Source organism: Helicoverpa armigera, chromosome 26 (genome assembly GCF_030705265.1).
Source record: "Helicoverpa armigera isolate CAAS_96S chromosome 26, ASM3070526v1, whole genome shotgun sequence".
NCBI classification, from domain to species: domain Eukaryota; kingdom Metazoa; phylum Arthropoda; class Insecta; order Lepidoptera; family Noctuidae; genus Helicoverpa; species Helicoverpa armigera.
Window position 1 is genome coordinate 5,549,398 of NC_087145.1, and position 20,841 is coordinate 5,570,238.

The 20,841-nt window shown below is 33.6% G+C and overlaps 2 long non-coding RNA genes and 1 other non-coding gene across 3 annotated transcripts; 1 reads left to right on the forward strand and 2 right to left on the reverse strand.

Moving 5' to 3' along the window:
• Nucleotides 1-2,469: 2,469 nt before the first annotated feature.
• Nucleotides 2,470-2,542, reverse strand: Trnam-cau (transfer RNA methionine (anticodon CAU)). The gene has a single exon. It is a non-coding gene; the product is annotated as a tRNA-Met (tRNA).
• A 10,007-nt stretch (nt 2,543-12,549) lies between these two features.
• LOC126054746 (uncharacterized) lies at nt 12,550-13,782 on the forward strand. The gene is made up of 3 exons (XR_010277807.1): nt 12,550-12,715; nt 13,172-13,241; nt 13,317-13,782. It is a non-coding gene; the product is annotated as an uncharacterized LOC126054746 (long non-coding RNA).
• Nucleotides 13,027-14,355, reverse strand: LOC135118825 (uncharacterized). The gene is made up of 3 exons (XR_010277806.1): nt 14,214-14,355; nt 13,781-13,942; nt 13,027-13,130 (listed from the first exon to the last, which is right to left on the reverse strand). It is a non-coding gene; the product is annotated as an uncharacterized LOC135118825 (long non-coding RNA).
• Between the last annotated feature and the right edge of the window lie 6,486 nt (nt 14,356-20,841).

The following is a 20,841-nucleotide window of genomic DNA, read 5'->3' on the forward strand; positions in this document are numbered from 1 at the left end:
GATCCCTAGAACACTACTTCCCGAACCTGAATAAATAGTCCATATCGTTCGTACAAGAAAACTTTAAGTACACCTATCATGGAATTCATTCACATACCCGTAATATATGCCCTTGACCTTGAAACCTAACAAAGGTATAATTCCCTTCTTATTAGATATGTATCAATTACGGAGTTTATAACTTTCCTTCTGCATACAATTTTAGACTCTAATTCAATGGAAATAATGAACAATATTGTACTACTAAGCGTGTCAGATTGGACGTTATGTAAATGTGTGAAGGATTTGTGTCCTTGTAGTGCAAAAAGTGCAATTTATGCAAGGATATATTGTACAAGAAAATTGTAGTATTATGTCAATCTACTCTGGCATTTTTACAGTTTTCTTTGTGCATAAAATGTATGATTATAAAAAGATATTAATTTTTAAATGCAATGACAATGCATATAAAAATAACGAACATTCAAAGTACATCTACTGAAAAACAGTTCAATGTTGAAACTCAATAGCAAACATATTAAATAAGTACCTAAAAAAATACAAATAGATTATTTTACTAGACGAAATATTATTACGTTCATCTCATACAGAAACCAGACGTCATAAAATTTTCATCACATAATAAAAGTCATATTCATTAAAATTGTCGTCAACATCATAATTATTGACAAAAACCCATCAAATAAAAATTTATAATGACACAAAAAAGCCGCGAAATTTTTTGTGCAACACGCAAACGCCATCTTACACACATACAGTCTCAACGCACACATACAAACACTCATTAACACACATTTACATCACTAATGCACGTGTCTCCAGCGATTAACGAAGTTAACTAGTGCGATCAAACTTTCAATTAAGAGTAAATCTATTATTACCGAAACTCGGACACTAATCGTTTGGCGCGAACGGTTTAAAACGGTTTTTTTTTCGCGCGCTCTTTTTGTCACATTTTTAAAATTTCGAACGCGTTTTTTACACGAAACGGGTGAAGAATTCTTTTGAACGTAAGACCGGCATGGCCGATCGATTTAAGTTTAAAATAAAAAAAAAACGTCTCGCGTATCAGTTATTGTTTCCAATTTTTATAGTGCTGTATTATTTTTAGTTTTTTTGTTTAAAATTTTGAAATTTTAGAGAACGAGCAGTCTTTACCGCGAGGTATTCGCTATGGAACTCTTCCCGTGAGGTTGCTGCAAGGAAAAGCATTTCCCAACACATGCAAGGTTTTCTTTAGACCACGACGTGTGTGGGTGTGTATAGATGAGTGCAGACATGTGTGGGTGCACAACTTGAGGCGGCGTGCGCGTGTGTGCGACAGGTTCTGTATCTGTGTGAGTATTTTATGACTCTGAGTGCATCCCTTTCGAGCTGCATGCAATTTATATGTGTGCATTTTATTTTTTTTCTAAACGGCGCGGTTCCGTGTGTATGCGAGCAAACTACTCATGTATGGGTGCTCTGTTTTTTCGGCGGCATTGATGGAATTTTAGGCCTTACGTGCACAGAATAGGGGTGATTTTATGGTGTATATAAGAAATGTATTTTTCAGTTTTATATCGCCGATATGAGAATCGCGGATAGCAAAGAAAATGTAAAAGGAATAAAAAAACTCGTGCATCGTACGTTTTCAGGTAGACACATTTTTCTTTAACCCATTTATAGGAAGTTTTACGTGTGTGTGTGTGGGCTTGCATCTGGGGGGTGGGTGTTTAAAGGGTTGAGGGGGGAGGGGGTGAACATATAAAAATGATAACGCATCGCAAGACGGCTGCTTTTATGGTTTTTCTTTATTTTTTAATGTTTTTTTATTGAAGCGTCGAGTAGACGGGATATTTTTCATGCTGGTTATTTTAAATTTATGTTTTTATTTTTACGTCTATAAAGTGACGTTTCTTTCAACGAATTCTAGACGTTATATTCTGAAAACCTGAACTCGTGTTTTCTTACTATATTAAATAATTTCATAATAAAACCTCTTCCTTGAAAATTCAGAACCTACAAATGATTTACTTCTAAGTTATAAGTTATTTCGATTTTCCAGTAAACATCCAATCGGTCTTATTGGCATAATCTTTCCAGCTAGTTCTTATTAGTAATTTATTTCTAACTAGCATATTACACAGACACAACTGGAATTACTGATTCCGTTTCTAATCAGCTGATAAAAATGGCACGGTCTTCTAAAATGTAGTACTAATACTATTGAAACTTACCTATGTTATTACAAAATATATGCAAGTTATTTATTATTATATATTATACAAAAAGTTTAAATTAGAGCTTCTAAGTTAAAGTTTGATTTCCGGGTCAAAGCAACGACTATGAATCGAAGTATCTATAGCTTTTTCAGATGAATTTTGGTATGCTTTCACTCCATTTTTTAATAATGAAGATTTAACTGTCATTTAATGAAAACATAAGTACGAAGTAAATCAAAATTTTGTAAGGTGACACAAAAACTATTGCCCCAGGTGAGGATCGAACTCACGACCTTAAGATTATGAGACTTACGCGCTGCCTACTGCGCTACTGAGGCTCTGCTTCCTGTGACGAAATAGACTGGCACGTTGCAAGGTCTCTTTATTCCTATTTTGAATGTGGAACACTGATTAAAAGAGTTTGGTACTAAGAAGTTTTGAAGTTAAGAAATCCATAGAGAATGGAAGCTATGTTTATTAAGTTGTACCCTCCTTTTTTGTTAGCTATAGTATCTTTCTTGTGTAGTGGAGGATTGGCTTGTTTCTTGGTTTATTTATAGTAGAAGTAAGGCAGATGGAAAGTAATATGGATTCACGAAAAAGCTACTGCATATATTTTGATGAAGCATAATAATCTTATAAGTCTTAAGCTAAGTTTTATCTTGATGCAGAAAGTAGTCCAAGCAAAAGCTAGTCCGAAATAAATTCGGTGTAGGCTAAATTTTTTATTTACAGACTAAATACATAAGTAATTTATTTATTGTTGTACCAAACTTTGTTCATCACAAGAGTCACAAGACAGCAAGTCTGACCACCAGTCTTACTATGGGGTATCGGGTAACTGGGTTGAGGAGGTTAGATAGGCAAGGGCTTCGAGTAAAATACTGGTACTCAGCTGCATCATACTAGACTGGAAGTTGACATAGTTGGGAAAAGGCTAGGCAGATGATATCAGTTCAATATCTAAACATAGTACCTCAACCTCAATTTTCTCAAGGCAAGGAAAAAAAACTTCTTGAAGCATATGTACCCATATGCACATAGGAAAAATATAAAATACATCCACTAAAAAATATATAAAAGCTACAAAAATATGTTATTCTCAAGACTTGTACACACAGGTGTTGTTTGTATGTGTGCGTCTGTGATTTTGGTGTATGTGTTTCGGGCTAAGAAATGGCGTGGAGTAGCGTTGAGTTTTTTCTTTGTATATTTATTTTGTCTTCATAATTATGAAATACACCAGAACATAAATAATATAAGTTGGATTAACATGAATACTACAAAAATTTACATCCAAAAATAAAAACACCATTTTTTTCGAAGTCGGTTGAAAAACTAATCAGCTCAAGTAAATCTATCTACCTATGACAATTACAAATAAATACGTATTTAATAAACCATAAAAAATTCAAATTTTCTCTACACTAAAAGAAACAACACCCTTTACTCACGATTATCCGAAAAATCTACTTCTTCTATTTTTTTACTACGAGATCGTAGCATTGCTACAGCGTAGCAACTTTACTACGAACATCTAATACTCGTAGTACCATACATAATTTCAATACAATAAATCTTGGTCACAAAATACATAGGTACAGAAGTCAATCTACATATAAAGCGCGTTCGAGTCACGCAGACATAGGTGTCTATGTGTGCGTGTTCACAGACGCGCTGTCTCAAAACAACTCAAAACAGTGCGAGCGGGGCTGCCGTTTTCTTGAGATACGCGCGTCACACACAAGGTAGATAAATGTGCACGCGTTTTGATACCTACCTAACTGTAATTTGACTGTAATATTTTTAATTTTAATAACAAAAGAAAAAGTAATAATGGAGTAACAAAAAAAGTCGTATTATATGTAATTGTTCAGTGGACGGTTGTTTTAATACAACAATAAACAGTGAACTGTCGTTTTTTAGCCAGCCGTATTACCTATAGTATGGACCTACTTATTTTCTCATATTTCGATGGTTCTTTTAATAAACGCAGTAGGTAGGTACAGTTAGGTGGGTAGGTAAGCGCCCTGGCGGCCTCTGGCCCAATGCCGTAATAAGTTTTGCTAGTGTCGGCCCAGGCGAACCGCCCAACCTACCCTCAAAGATTATTACTAAATAGTAGGAGTTGATAATTCATGGCGAGAGTATGTTGTAAGGTAGACGAAATAAAACTCGCAAATCAAGGTTTCTGTAGGTAGAAGCAAGCTTAGATCAGGGACTGTACCAACCCATTACATACAAAAATACTTTTTTCGCAAGTAAAGAGTAATAAGTAAGTACCTATAAGTATATGTATGAATAACAAAATTATAAATTGCGGTTTCTGAAAAAGTTCGGTATCTCGTTCAAACGAATTTCCGTTGAAAGTGTTTATTAACCTCATGTATGCCACATTAAATATTTTATTATTATTGGTTTATATTTCATTTTTCCTGTTTTATTCTCAACAATAAATCAAATAATTAGATACGAGTACCACTACCACGTTAGTTTTATGCGCATAAAAAGTTGACGACCCTAGCGCGACCGCCGAGTTTAGGCATGAAAAGTGAAGTACATACATGAGATTGACTTCTGTACCTATGTATTTTGTGTCTTGGTACTTTTACAATACAATGGACAATTCATCTTTGTGATAATAGTAATTAAGTAGTTAACTGATAAAGAATTTCTTGATATTTATTTGTATGGAAGTAATTGAATTTTAAACGTAATTGATAGGCAATGTTCTGACGCTTTTTCTTCCTTGTCAAAATACTATAAATGTTTTACTTCGGCGTCAATCGATGGTACACTGGTTTCTTTTGGAAAATCCTTCCCGCACCTGGATAAAAATTAGCCTCTTCTAAAGTCTAAGTTACAAAACTGAAAAGTTTAATGAAAATCCGTTAAGCCGTTCGAAAGGGTAACATAAACACTCACGTTATGATTTCAATAACACATCCCTCCAGTTTTACCAACTAAGCAAGGATTTTATGTAGAATATTAATATGAGACACACAGGTTTAAGCGAGTTATTATCAATTTTGCGAGCGAGTTACTTTTTCACGTTACTAAACATACTTTGATGGATATTCACAGTATAACTTATAGGCCACTTTTTTATCCAGATACAGGAAGAACTTCCCTCGGGACGTAAAACCTTAAACAACAGCTTGTAAATAAATAAACATAAGTTAATACTATATTAGGAAATCACTCAAACGTCACCGATGCATGAGCCACTCATATTAATTAAACATTTAAAAAACTTAAACGTTTGAACCGAACCAGGAGTTAAAGTAAAAATTAAAATGTATTAGCTGTTTAGTAAGCTACTATTATTGTTTTTGTACATAACAAGTCAGTTCCTGTGATTTTAGTTACGTCTTTACGTACTTTACTATTGCAATTTGCGATCAGCACATCAAGCTGCTGAATTTGTAATATTTTGCCAATCAAGATTGAACTTTATCCTTTAAAGATAAAGTCGTCTTTGCTGTCTAAGGCATCTTAAAATATGGGTAAAATTATGCTTTATATTTAGTACCAACTTATTACATTTTTAAATAGGAAATCCATAGGTTCTAATACTGTTATAAAAGGGGCCTTTCGTTTGTAAAGGCTCCTAAACTACTGAACCGATTTGACAAATTGTTTTAATTTTGGAAAGCTATTCCTGGGTGACTTAGGCATATTTTACCGGGAACGGAAAGTCCTATCTACTGGTGAAACCACTGAAAATAGCTAGCCTAGTCTAGGCTAAGTTTTCCCCCAAGATACTTCTAAAAAAACACATCAATGTTGTAAAGGCAACTCCACACGTTCCCCTAGTAGTTATTCCTAGACCAAATAGGTGATGTGTTGCATGTGTGTGTAAGCACCTTTACGTATGAAGCACTAACGTCGATGTCAGAACTAAGCACTAAAACTAGAAGGGCCTTGAATAATAGAACGCTTGAATATTTATAGAGTGCGCTTTTTATAGTGAGTTAAAAAGAGGTATGAAGTTTGAAAGGTAATTTATATTTGTAGATATTCAAATTTAATGTTTTCAGACCGCATGTAATTATATATTTGTTTGTAAAGATATTTAGATGTTTACTTGGTTGGTATAAAGGAGGGCCGTCTTTAAGTAAGCTACATTAACCATAGACTAATCCTGATCAACTTTGAAGAAACTACAACATTGACATGAATAGTAAAATCGAATTATTCTAATATATTTATTTATCTTGCAACTTCAGGCTTCTACCATAAACTTTCTCTGAATCGTTTCAGCTGTCTATTCACTATATAGAAATCCACTCATAGGTTACTTAGGAAAAACGAATAAAGGTATATTTTCTCTTAGTCGCCATACTCCTGAAAAGAAGGTACCTACATAATATATATTTAACGGTAACTAAAATTACATCCATCAAAAGCAACCTAAAAATACCTTTCCACCTCCATCTCTTCCAGGAAAATCCATAAACTACTGCACTACATCCGTGTGCACCCACACATGCATGCATGTATATGTATGTATATGGCACAGCGAACCGAACTCATATCGTACTTACGCCCTTCTACTGCGCAAGCTTGAGAATACACTGTTTTTCAAGTAAAAGTATACAGAAAGTTTGATATTAAAAATATATATTTTTTGATGCAAAACATACTATAACATAGATGAAATAAAACTAATGAGAATACAACACGAGTACGTACAAAAATCATTGTACATGTCATCCGGTAATATGCTCAGAAAAATGACCGCATTGCCACGTTGTGTGGCATTATATCATATCTCATCTTCTCAGCCTTTTTCTCAACTATCTTGGGGTCGGGCTCCAGTCTAATTGCAGCTGAGTACGAGTGTATTACAAGGAGCGACTGCCTATCTGACCTCTTGGTAAGATTGTTTGTCAGTTGACTTTCTGGTTTCTGACTACCCGTAACGACTGCCAAAGATGTTCAAATGGTAGGTAGGACCTACAGTTTATCATGTCTTACTCGAAAAGTATAAAATACGAGTAGGTAAGTACAAAAATCAGGCGTCATTGTACTCCCCATCGTTGTCATCCGGTAACGTGTATTTGACTACATATGTATTTGATTATAAAATGTTTAAACTTGTAAACTTTTTTAACAATTCATCAATCATATTCATAGCGTGAAATCACTCGACATGGATATGTTGCGTGTTTCGTTAAAACAGTTGAACAAAAATTAAAATGTATGCTATCATTAAATTATCATCGCAAAAGTGATAACTGGCTATCATGTTATCATTTTCACAACTTTCCCGAGCAAAAGTGATATGAAATTCAATCAAATGTCTTATCATGAAATCATTTTAACGAAGGAATTCGTTTCATATCTTTTTTTACTGGTTTTATCAATTTTTTTACGAGATTTCACATGTACAGTTTTAGTAATAGATACAAAATTGCCGTGTTTTGTATTGTAGAAATTATTATTTTTCTTACCCATGCGTGTGAAAGTTTTGATAGACAATGCGTTGCCAGTCAAATGTTAAACAAGCATGTAATTATAATCTAGAGGTATCGAAGAAATTAATGAGTATTATACCATTGCGTATTAACTGATAGCATCACAAAATCATAATGAACCGTTAAACAATCTTGACAATCGAGTTAATTATAGTGTTTTTTCATTGATTTCATATCTTTTTAGAGTTAGAAATAATTTTATAGAAACTAAAATATTTGATAAATGATAAACTAACACGAATACCTCTTGACAAGTGTAAGTTCAGAAATATCAAAGCTGTCGACAATTTATTGATTACTCTTACAAACCATACATCCAAAGCAGGTATATTATTAATTCCTAAATTCGAAAAAAAATACAATATAATTAAATTCAAGCTTGTATTTAAAAAAAATACTGGGGTCGATTTTACTGTCCCAGAGTGTAAATGGAAAGCCTCGTACGGTCAGAAAACACATAAAATATTCTATGAATTTATTTCAGAAGGTTTTCAGTGAAATTGCAAAACTGAATAAACTGAGTTTTTTTTTCTTTCATTCCGCCTTTTTTTCCTTGAAGAGCTTTTCGACTTTGGTCGGAATAGTAAGATTTTGTTTTACAAATACAATTTCTTATGTTAAAGTATATTTTCTTATGCAGTTTTCGCTTTGTTCGAATATTTTTCTAGGAAAAAATAGTTAAAGGTTTTTATGCGAATTTAAAAACTGTTTTGTTTGTGATTACTAGAATTGAGATTATGTGAAAAAAGTAAAGGCATCGACGTATATGTATGTACTACGTTACAAGCATGTTTGGTTGAAACAAAAATCCTTAATTTAGATTTTTTATTGTTTAAAAGACTGTGAAATAAAAATTATTATGCACAAATGATGCCATTACAAAAAAGTCAAACGGACTTTCGTCACGACTTTAAAGAAAATTCCCATACAATATTTTCTTATATTTGTGACAAATGTCTATTTAATACACTTAAGAGTGTTCATTATTACTTGAGATTTAAATGTATCTCAAATATAAATCTCAATCTCAAATAATATACACAAAAATATGTATATTTTTTATTAGTTGCATCAGTATGAAACTTTGTCTGCTTACGCTACCGCCTATCTCTCTTGCTATAACTTATAGTTTCGGATAATGCATTAGAGAACTTCTTTATGGGTCGGAATATTCTCCTATATATGTGATATATATATTTTATATTTATAGCCCATTTTATAACAGCCATTATATTTAATATTTTGTAGGTATATTATAGATAAACTGTAGCTCCGTATTTGTGTTTAACAAAGAATCTTTGAAATGTTTAAAGTTGATGTGCTTGTTATTGTTTCCATACTAGCTTTTGCCGGCGGTTTCACTCGTGTAATCGTGTTCCACAGAGAAATTACTTCGCGCACCTAGATAAGAGCCGTAGCCTTCCTCAATAAATATGCTATCTCACAATGAAATATTTTTTGAAATCGGACTAAGAGTTTGCGATTGTTGACTCTCCAGCTTTATACATTAGTACACAGTATAGTTTGTTAAGAACATTCTACCTTTAGGGCTTTCACATCAAATCTACTGACCCGATTTAAATGAAAATTATTCCACAGAAAAACCAAAAATATCTACCTGAGAAAAGACATAGGCTACTTTTTATCCGGGTGCTTAACAAGGGTGGAACTGCAGCGGGCCTAGCATGACCGCCATAGAAACAGCTTTTGTCTACCGGAGAATCGACAAAATGACAGATTGAAGAAAGATTTCTATCGACCCGAGCATGGCGATGTTTGACATCGAGAAAAGAAATGTTTCTTTTCTTCGTCGACATGTGTCTATCGCGTCGAGCATGACGACTATATTTTCTCTACTTTTGACATTTGGGAGTAGATATAACTTTCTATATGAAATGTCAAATACTCTACATCTCATCGGACCTAGACAAGAGTAGACAAGAATATTATTATAATTTTAAGATCTCAAAAAGCATTTACAAAGTATGTCGGGGTCCTACCGTCGTCATGTGGTCAGTTTTTATGCTGAGAAGAATCAGTGTAAAGCTCAAAGAACGAGCTATACGAGTGTTAAGCCTCTCGACATTGAAAACGTAAATGTGCAGAGATGGTGCAGTATTTGTGCGGAATCTGTCTCCTAGGATATCTTAGGGTCTGCCTGTTCATATCAATGTAAGTACCTACCTACAGTCTATTTTATTTCGTTGTGCTTTCCAACCAAAAATATGACAAAGTTTTCGTCCTTATAGATAAGTTAAATATAGAAAGATCTATTCATTTATTATTGTTTCTAAGATTATTTTGTCTATTCTGCCGTCGTAAGAAAAAAGGGCACAACTAACATTTTTTTAAAAATTGAGTTACATACATATTTAGAATCAGAAAAAAAAGGCGCATCTGCTCAATTTTTTGTAGAATTTTATCTTTAAGGAATACGGAGATACAGATGGCTTAAAAGGCACAAATGAGACTAATATTCATGTTTTATAAGATGAAAAGACACATTTATTTACCATTTTATTGAAAAGGCACAAATACGTAGATGTGACTATAATTTCATATAGATTTTTACTAAAAACTACTTTGAAAAGGCACATCTACAACATAACATAAAGAAAAGGCTCAAATGCCAGATGTGCTCTTTCTACTAAATAAATAATCCATGTATTTCTCAATTAATTTACGTATAAAAGTCACAAAGACCCAGTTGTGCCTTTTCTTTAAATTATTTACGATTAGGGGTGAGGAAAGGAGGGCAGGGTTTGATTGAAACGCGTCAGTTGTGCCTGTGACGTCGAAGCTATAAGCGACGAATAAGCTCTAATAACTTATCTTAAAAAAGGTTGAAAACCAAAAGAAGATGGAGCAAAATTGCCCCACGTCCTACAACAATGTGACGTATCTCAAAAAAAAGATAAAAATGTAAAAAAAATATGGCATACTCTGTAACTTAATTTTTTTACACCTTCATACAAAAAAAATGCTTTGAAAATTGTTCAGGCGCTGTTATGAAAACATCGATCATAAGACTATTTATAGACCATTTTTTTAAATTATATTTTTGTTTGATAGTGTGTACCTCACAGGTGGTCCCATATTCATCAGGTCAGGATCTGATGATGGAAACCCTAAGAAATCCAGGGCAACTTTTAAAAGTTGTAGGCATGCGCAGGATAAAAACTTTACAATGAGGTGTATGTCTGATAACACTATGCAACAGTGAAGGTTTGGAGCTGACCTGATGATGGAGACGAAAGAGGGTCGAGGGAAATCAACAACTGAATATGTAAACTACCTCGTGTTTGGGCCTATATATTATTTGTATTGAATAGACCTTTACAACAGTGAAATTTTGGAGCTGACCTGATGATGGAGACCAGAGAAGGTCAAGCGAACTCGACAACTGAATATGTAAACTACCTCGTGTTTGGTCGTATATTATTCGTATTGATGAGAACTTTCCACTAATACGGATAGTAACAACTAAGCTTGTCACTGAAAAGCCAAAAATAAAAAAAAACTTTTTACAAAAAAATAAGACCGACTCCCAAAACAATGAAAAGCACCGACTTCTAGGCCGATGCACCTAATAGTTTTTTTTTTTGCTTTTCAGTGTTTTTTTGGGAGTCGGTTTTTTTAATAAGTTGCATCGTGTAATCAGACATACACCTCATTGTCAAGTTTTTATCCTGCGCATGCCTACAACTTTCAAAAGTTGCCCTGGATTTCTCAGGGTTTCCATCATCAGATCCTGACCTGATGAATATGGGACCACCTGGGAGGTAGACACTATTAATCATATACATAATTTTAAAAAATGGTCCTTAAATTTTCTCATGAACAATTTTTTCATAACAGCGCCTGAACAATTTTTGAAGCATTTTTTTCGTATGAAGGTGTAAAAAAATTAAGTTACAGAGTATGTCATATTTTTTTTTACATTTTTATCTTTTTTTTGAGATACGTCACATTGTTATAAGACGTGGGGCAATTTTGTATGGATTGTGATCCGTCTTCTTTATGCTCCTATTACTACCTCTATTAATATAGAATATTTTGACTTATTTTTTATATTGTAATTTAGAGATTTAGAGATTATTTTATAGATTTTTAAATTGGGTCCAACCCATTATTATTAAAAAGAATATAAATATTAAATTTTGATTTTCCTTAGGTCCTTAGGTATACTTACTTAGGTAACTAACTAAAAACTGTAATTGAGTTTAAGTATTAGCACTTTTTCTTTCTAATTTATAAGTTCTATTAGTTAACCAAAATTGAAGGATGAGATCCCTAATAATTTAAAAATAACTATTGAATATTAAAAAAGGTTCTTTTTTGTTTAAATGTTGGTGTCCTAGAAGTAAATTTGTTTCAGTTATTTGGATAAGGATAACCAGAAATGGCATGACAATAATTGTTTTATAGTTTATTAAAGTTTCCTCGCATGATTATTTGTCTTTTTTTTGTAAAAAGAATTTTGTAAATTTGCATTAAAAAAGCGCAATTAGACAAATGTGCCCCTTCTTTCAGACTCAATGACTAATTTTCTTGAAATATTAAAAAGAAAGGTCACATTTGGTTAATTGTGCCATTTCTTTGTAGTAAGTGGTATTTTTTAATTATTTTTTTTTTAAGTTGAAAGGAATAATTTGAATTTATTTTAAAATTAACTATATATAAAAACTAAAAAGTTAAAAATATAATAGTACTAACCTTCACGCATATATCATCAGTATTTTTTTTTCTTTTAAGCTATAGGTTTCCACGCTATGGAGCAGAATATGGTAAAAACTTTAATCTCAATTATCTCAGTTTGACCAAAATGGTAGATGTGCCCTTCTTTCATACGACGGCAGTATTATGTAGGTATTGCCCTTCATTGCAAGAAAATAATTAAACAGAAGAAAAATATTTAACAAAGCTTAATTGTTGCAGGTTCTTTGTTCGGGTCCTGCTTAGGTCATTAACAACATTACTAACCACTGTTAGCAAATTTTTTAAGCAATTTGTTTTTGCAGTGAATACAAGGTTAGTATACCTAATATATTCCAACAGGTATCTGTGGAGATCAAAGGGGGAGGCCTATGTTCAGCAGTGGCCGTCCTATGGCTGAGATGATGATGATGATGATGATACCTAATATTAGATATAACCTCTATTTGAGATTGTAGATACTGAGTGCAAAATACTGAACATAAATGCCAATTATCCTGACAAAGTTCATAAACAATCAATTTTCAATAGTTCTCTCATTAAGAACAAACTGCGCAGGCTATATGACTCTAGAATTGGACAGTTTTATTTGCTAAGAAAAAAATGACATTTTAAATAAACAACCATTATGATTTTAATATTCACATTCTTTATTAAATGATATCATTTCAATAATTTATAATTTGTAAACTGACGACCCAGTTGTCATTTAGCATCCTTTTTTTGTAATCTGAAACAAGAACACAAAATTAAATTAACATTCATTTTCAGGGGATTCTAGTCATGCGTTAGGGTCTTGACTCATGACATCAATAAGAATGCTGATAATGTGTCACTATCAGTATGTTATTCTTTTATTATACTGTAAAATAATTCTTGTAAAAACTCTTTACCAAACAGTTATTTCTTTTTGCAGGGTGCCTATACTACAACTCTTCCCGAAGAAAGGCAGAAAGAGAGACACACTAATGACCTTAGCGGTAGCTTACTACAAGCTGCAACTCACAGAAGAGCAACTATTATGAATATCTTTGTATATCAACAGTATTCAACAGTTCTTCAAACCATACAGACAGAATTGAGTTGCTGGGGAGTTTGTTCCACCGCTTCTGCTGCTGATTTTCAGCCTATTTTGAATAAATGACTTTATCTGTAGCCTTAATTTTATGTAAATAAACCTTTACCTCTGTGTAAATGATTGTCTCATTTTATTTTTTATCTTAAGAGTTGTTGCTTATATCACACAAGCAACAAATAGGTACTATAATTATTATTGCCATAATTATACTTTGAAAACAAAGCATGAGAGTTTTGCTAGAATGAAACCAACAAGTCTGGAGAACTATTACTAGTAAATGAATATTATTTAAAGACACTTACTAATAGAATGATTCTCGTGTCAACATTGTATGCCAAGAACTCGTTCTTTTCCATATTTTTTCAGCAGCGTTTGAATACGGACCTATTCTTCTTTATCGTGGCCTTCTTTTCCCAATGGATCGGGATACTATCTTCTCTGTTTATTGGATGGGACTTCGTACGCTGTAAATAAACAGGTTTTGTAACGACGAAAGTAAAAACACTTCGGACAATAATATAGGGAAGCAAGATAACAGTGAGGAACGCATTGAACTGTGCATGGCAAAGTTTTCATCAGACAATGCCACCAATCACCATTTATTGAGATTATTATGTTATTTTCCTTTGTTCTTTTCATCGTATGTATGGATAATTATTATGTTCGTTTGGATTAATTACACACAACTATTGGAATAATCAGTACTTTATTTATTTAATCACAAAATCTACTTACTTTTTCCTTGCCGCACGCAGTAATCACCAATATTTAAATACTTAAAATCAACAACAATAATCGTTTTTTGTAAACAAACAAACATGAACCATTTTAGTTCCACAGATAAAAAATAAGTTCGATGAATACGTTTTGTTGTTACTTTGAGTTACGTGAGTTTATGTATAGGTTCATGCGTGAAAAATAGTGCATTGACACATTTTTTTTTGGCTAACTAAACGTAAATTCATCGCAGAACGACCCATCACTAGCTACTTATCCGTTGCTATGGAAAGTCTTTCTCTTGATAGAAACGCGAGTCTACAGCTCGCGCCATGCTCGGGTAGAAGACATGTCGAGTGGGAAAGAAAGAGCTTTGTCGTTTCTTGGAAGAATAGAGATAGAATCGCCATGCTGAGGTGGCAGGGATCACCTAGCTGAACTATTTTGAGGATCAAGTTTCCTGCTTGCCATGAATGTCGAGATGCTAACGCATCTAACGTCCTAGATTTCAATCGCTATCTTTGAAGAATCCATATCTTCGGTTTGAACGTCCAAAAGTCAAAAAATTTAACTTTTATCTTATTTTATTAAGTTCTAAAAGATGTTTAAGTCACACTATTTACTTTCTCCAATTACGCATGACATTTAGTACAAATACAACATATTACTGAACGCCATAAAGAATGATATTCCCAGCTGTTAACCGTATAAGTTTAAAGTTAACTAAAGGGTTAAAAATGTCACTTATTACTCAGTACTAAGTACTGTTTTAGTAATTATATGTACACTTTAACGGCTGGTATAATGAAGACATTATTTTTGTTAAATATATGTTTAAAAGTAATGGGGTGTACAAAAGGTTATATTGGAAATCGAGTTATTTTTATGGTGCCTACTTAATATAATCGAAAAATTATACCAGTAGGAGATAATGTTTATCTTTTCTAAGTACTTTGGTAGTACAAAAGCCCTCGAGCAAAGAGCGGCAGTAAGAATGTAAACATACTTAACTTTCGATCTAACCATATGCAATTTCTTCAGTATTCATTTTTTTGTACAGTGGGTAAATTATATTCGTACGTGTGTAAGTTACAACCATGTCAATCGATCCTAAGGTTAAGCAATGCTTGCTGTGGTCAATCCTTGCAGGCACGTTCAATTGGAAGGTCGCTGTCGTCAGATGATCATCTCTGGCTGTCTGCACAGGTAGTCAAAATACCTGACATCCAGTCTTACTAAGGGCTGCACAAGTTCCATGTAGAACATTGATAGATTGGAGGCCGACAACAGTATGGTTGGAAAAAGGCTAGGCAAATGGTGGTTTTAAAACGATGGGTCGTAACAATTATGGGTCATGCGTTATAAGGATTGGATATATTGTTACTATGTGCTTTAGTCTGAAAACTCTTAGTTGACTGATATGCATTTCAAAAGTTATAACTATCCAAGCAGCTAAATTCCACACCAATCATTCTAGCACTTACTGCTTAAAAAGGCATTTAGAAACTAGCCTCGCTTGAACTCAAAACTAACAATATGTTATCTACCACGATAAATAACACGTTTAATTTCTGAAATGACTTACTTGCTGAGCAAAAAAGCGTGAACGTTTTTTTTTCCTCGGTTTTCATAGTTTTCTTTACAGTACAATCTAAAAACAATGGCTCTATGGTCTCACAGTCATTATAATTGTCTATGGTTCTCAGGTTCGTAACACAATCTAATCGGTTTTCATTTAGATTTTTATTATAAGGTAAAAAAACTTTTAGAGCTTTCATTGATACTGGCTGTTCAGCGTGGTTTCACCTACGTCCTAGGAGAACCGTTTTTGGAAATCGGGTAAATAGTAGCCAATGTTGTTTCTCAGGCTCTAGATCATCTTTATCTTTCACTAGCTTCTGCCAGCCGTTTCACCCGCATCCCGTGGGAACCTCTGCACGAAGCCTATAGCCTTCCTCGATAAATGGGCTATCTAACACCGAAAGAATTGTTCAAATCGGACCAGTAGTTCCTGAGATTAGTGCGTTCAAACAAACAAACAAACTCTTCAGCTTTATAATATTAAAGTATAGATATAAACTGGCTGAGTAGATATATACCTACCAAATAAAAGCATTTTTGAAGTCAGTCATTTTTATTTTATCAAAATCCGTTTAGTACTTCTTATGTCAAAGTATTAAGAACCATCCACACATCGAAATTTCTATCAACATATATATCCATTAAGTACTACTAGTCTAAGTTTAAGTTAAATAAATTCATTACAACTATTTTACAAGCACCACACTTATTCGGTAGCCCTTCATACAAAAATCGTAACAAGATGAAAAACGCTACAATATTACCAATTTAAGTATGTAAGTAAATTAAACTACCAACATTATTGAAAGTTAAGTGCTTATTATAATAAATCCCTGTATTTTGGCCATTAATAAGTAATGGTTTTTGAACCCTTTCGTTAAAAATCTTTGATGTTAAAGGAAGTCGGATAATAATGCAGGTACTTAATACGAAATTTTTTGAATTGATTTAGGAAATGGTAAAATTTTTGGGATTTTCTTATAATGTATCGTATGTTGTAGGTAAAAGTTACTTATGACAGTAGGTATTCTATGTAAATAAAGATTCCTTTGACTTTTAACGTTTATTCCTCTATGAAATATCGCGCTTTGCATTGTTGGTTTGTTCTTACACTAAAAGCTCCAGCACTACTGAACGAATTTGTAAAATTGGATGACATAGGCTATAATTTTATCTGGGTACGGGAAGTAGTGTCCACGCGACATGGGTAAAGAGCCAGTGATAACAATTAGCAAAGAGCATTGATATACAAAGCATAGAGATACTTTTTAGCGCAACAAAAAATTGCTGATTCATTTTTTTTTTATTAGTGGTTCATACTCCTTGTTTTAGTCCTACTCTCAGATCAAAGAAAGACCAAAAAAATAATACCACCAACACTGCCTACCATTACAAAAAATCCCAGAAGCTTCTGAATGGGTTTCTGTATAAACCAATATAGTTATTGACCACAATCAGACCACAGCCGATGGGATGTACTTAGGCTACCAATAGCCCTGTAATCGATTGTAATATTTCGGCTACTGTTGTAATGATGGCTATTTTGGTTATAATTGGTTTGGATTTTTGAGCGGGTTTTTCGGCCACCGTGTGTAGTTTGGGTACTTGGGTTTATGCTTGATATTACGAATGGAGCGTAACTGTCTGTCATGATGTCGTGTAAAACGATAAAACGGTAAAGTTCAATACAACTAGAAATATTGACGAAAATATGTTGATAACATAGTATTCCTAAAACAGTTTAAAATACCTGTCATACATATGCTTAATTTTTAGAAATTGACACTGTAATAAAAATATGAAAGATTGATAATTGTTTTCTTTGCTAATAAAGTAACTAAACGTGCAATGATAATGAGTAACAAGTGCCTTAAAATTGAGTTGTAAAATTCCACACAAACATACATAAGTACACTCATTGCAAGTTTAATAAAAGCTTGTAAAAATACAGCACATTTAGATTTCAAAAAACCGAAATCTTGCCGAACCCTACTAATTGACACGTTAGGGCAACATTTAAGATTCAGATTTTGTAACAATTGAACATCACCAGTAGTACTTACTAAAGACTTCAAATATCACCAAAGTCCTTTAGCTATGACAGTTAGCATCTATCCCCACCTAGGCAACTAATCCAGGCTACAAAAGCAACAGGTTAGCTCATCATTAACCCATGGGCATATCTTTCATTCATGACGCGATGGTTTTCCTCTCACGTGCACCAGTACGAATGCTGATCAGCAACTTCCGTTGCTGAGGAGTAGGGAAGGGCTAATTAATGTTTCTAAGGCTGAGAAGGAAACTTAACCTGATGGGTTAGAATTATCTGGTGTAAAGATGAGACTTCTTATATCTCCTTCCTAAAATTTAAATGGTAAAGCTAGTTTCTTTTTTTTAACATACTCTCGATATAGAGGAAACGGAGATAGACTGTGTGCTTCGTACTGAATAATTACCTTGGGACTAAGTTTACTGCTATGAAGTTGACTACTATTGAATTCACGATAGTCAAAACGTACAACAAAATCCCTAATTCTCGTGCATCAAAAGCATTAATTCAGATCGGACAACTCATATGACGAGAACATTACGACAGCTATTCCTTACTTTCCTTAATCCAAAACAAATTACAATCACATTCACACCAAACCCTCGAAATTTTTAATCAAATATATCAAACAAAAAACTTCTAAATCAACGAAATTGATTCGCGAATTCATCAGGCCACCGAATTACGTAGTAATCATCATCAAAGATCATAAGCCCCGAAAACAATAATAACTAAGAGAGAAAAAAAGTGTAAAAAAGAGAAAAAAATGTAAAAAGTACGGCTGTAGAAAAGAGAGGAAAAAGTCTTAAAATGATCGATACGGTCGAAAGAAAATAAAAGGTTGCGCGCGTGGTTCGTCTGATGCGGTTCCGTAGTATTTAATTTTTGATTACTAGAAATTGAATATTTTATTCTGTTTGTTATTAGAATGTAATACACTCAGCGGCACGGAATCTGGCCCAAGCACATTTGGGCCTTATAACCATTATCTAAATGAAAAATCGGAATTTTTATTTTAAAATTGTTTAATTTACTCATTTTCCAAAAGAAAATGACTAACAAACAACAGAATTGTGAGGATTTTCATTAAGTTTCATTGAGTTACAAAACTGAGTCCTTTACCGCAATAATCACCATAAACTTTTAAATTCAACATTTTTAACAAAACAGAAAGTTATCGAATTTTAATAATGGGTGTTTCTTCCTCTTGATCTGATGACTGCCTGCATATGATCTGGAATGCTCTAGATGATGTTTTTATCTCCACCTGAGAGATCTCCTCTCAGGTAGCTACCAGCGCGGTTTTCAGTTCACTGAGAGTTCGTGGTGGGTTACGACTTGCTCGGACCTGTTTTTTAAGCATGTTCCAGACATGTCCTACAGGATTCATGGCTGGGTTTCTTGCAGGCCAGTCCAATTTTTGAATACCGACCTCGAACAAGTAATCGATTACGCAAAGAGCTGTGTGAGGTCGAGCATTGTCCTGCATTAAACAAAATTCTTCACTTCCTATGAATCCTTGACAGGGTAAAACATGATTTTGAAGGATCTTTTCAATATACCGCACCGTTGTCAGACGACTTTCGACAACCAATAATTCAGTACGGGCTTCTGAACTTATGCTTCGCCAAACCAAGATGGACCCACCATGAAAACCGACTGTTTGCTTGGTAGTGGTGGGAAGAAACCATTCTCCGCGCATTCTCCATTCACGTTCACGGCCGTCTGGAGCTCTTAAGACGACTCTGCTTTCATCGGTCCATAAAATTTTACTCCATTGGTCATGCGTCTAATTTGCGTGTTCCCTTACAAACCTAAGTCTGGCTATGCGATGGTGCGGGAGAAGTTCCGGGCCACGAGTTGGTCTGCGAGCACGCAGATCCCGTTCCTGCATCCTTCTTCTTATTGTGTGCTTACGGACGTTGACTTCTCTTGCTGTTTGCAAAGGCTGGCGTATCTCTAACGCAGTGAGAAACCGATTTTTCATTATTGCACGTACGATAAATCGGTCGTCGTGCGCCGACGAACACCTTACACTGCCACTTTCTGGTCTTCTTGTGTAAAGGCCAGTCTGGTCATACATTTTCTATGCATATTTTTTACAAGTACGCGGTGCACTTAAAGTTTCAACTATCTTCCGCTGCGTACGCCCTTGACGTCTTAGCAACACTACTTGAGCAACTTGAGCTGCAGTAAGGATAATTTTCCGATCAAATTGTGAATAAAAGAGAAACAAAAAACGATCATAATCATTAGTTTTTTTGGAACGTGCTTAGTACTTCGGCAATTTCTATCTGAATTTAAACTTAACTTTCTTCTTTGTGTTCCAACAACGGAATCTGTTTCTAGTGTTATAAAAGTTAAACAGACACACATTTTTATGTATTTTAATTAACAATTACGAAATTACTGACAATATGTCATATGAAATTAGAATTTACAACGGCTATCTGGGCTGATATCTACTTGTGTTTGTTTGGGCCAAATTCCGTGCCGCTGAGTGTATAAGTAGGTTGTTTATCGTGTAGTCTAGGTATTTCATGAAAACAATTAGCGTGAATTTCATACAAAATATTTTCATATTCCAATGATTACGTTTATAAAAGTATTTTTCATGGAAAAGGTAAATATTTTAGCTTAAGCTATAGGTACCAAAAGCTCCCTTTTATTTTGATTTTTTTTAATTAAATAAAAAAATATAGATAAAAATAAAAGTACCGATAAAATGTAAGTTATAATTTTTGTTGTATCTTAAATATTTTATATTACAATAACTTAGTTATTTTCCTGGTGTCGTGTCTTCAAGATTATTACTAACCATAACGAATGCCACATACATTGATGAACAAACCCTTTCCATGATTAGTTATTCCATTGTTATTTGTTAACAAATGCAGTTGAAATACATTAACATTTATACCAAATAAAGAGCGGCCATTAATTTTTCATAAGAACACCGTATAATTGGCGCATTCATTAATTTTTAAACGCTCAATTAGATCAGATAATAAACTA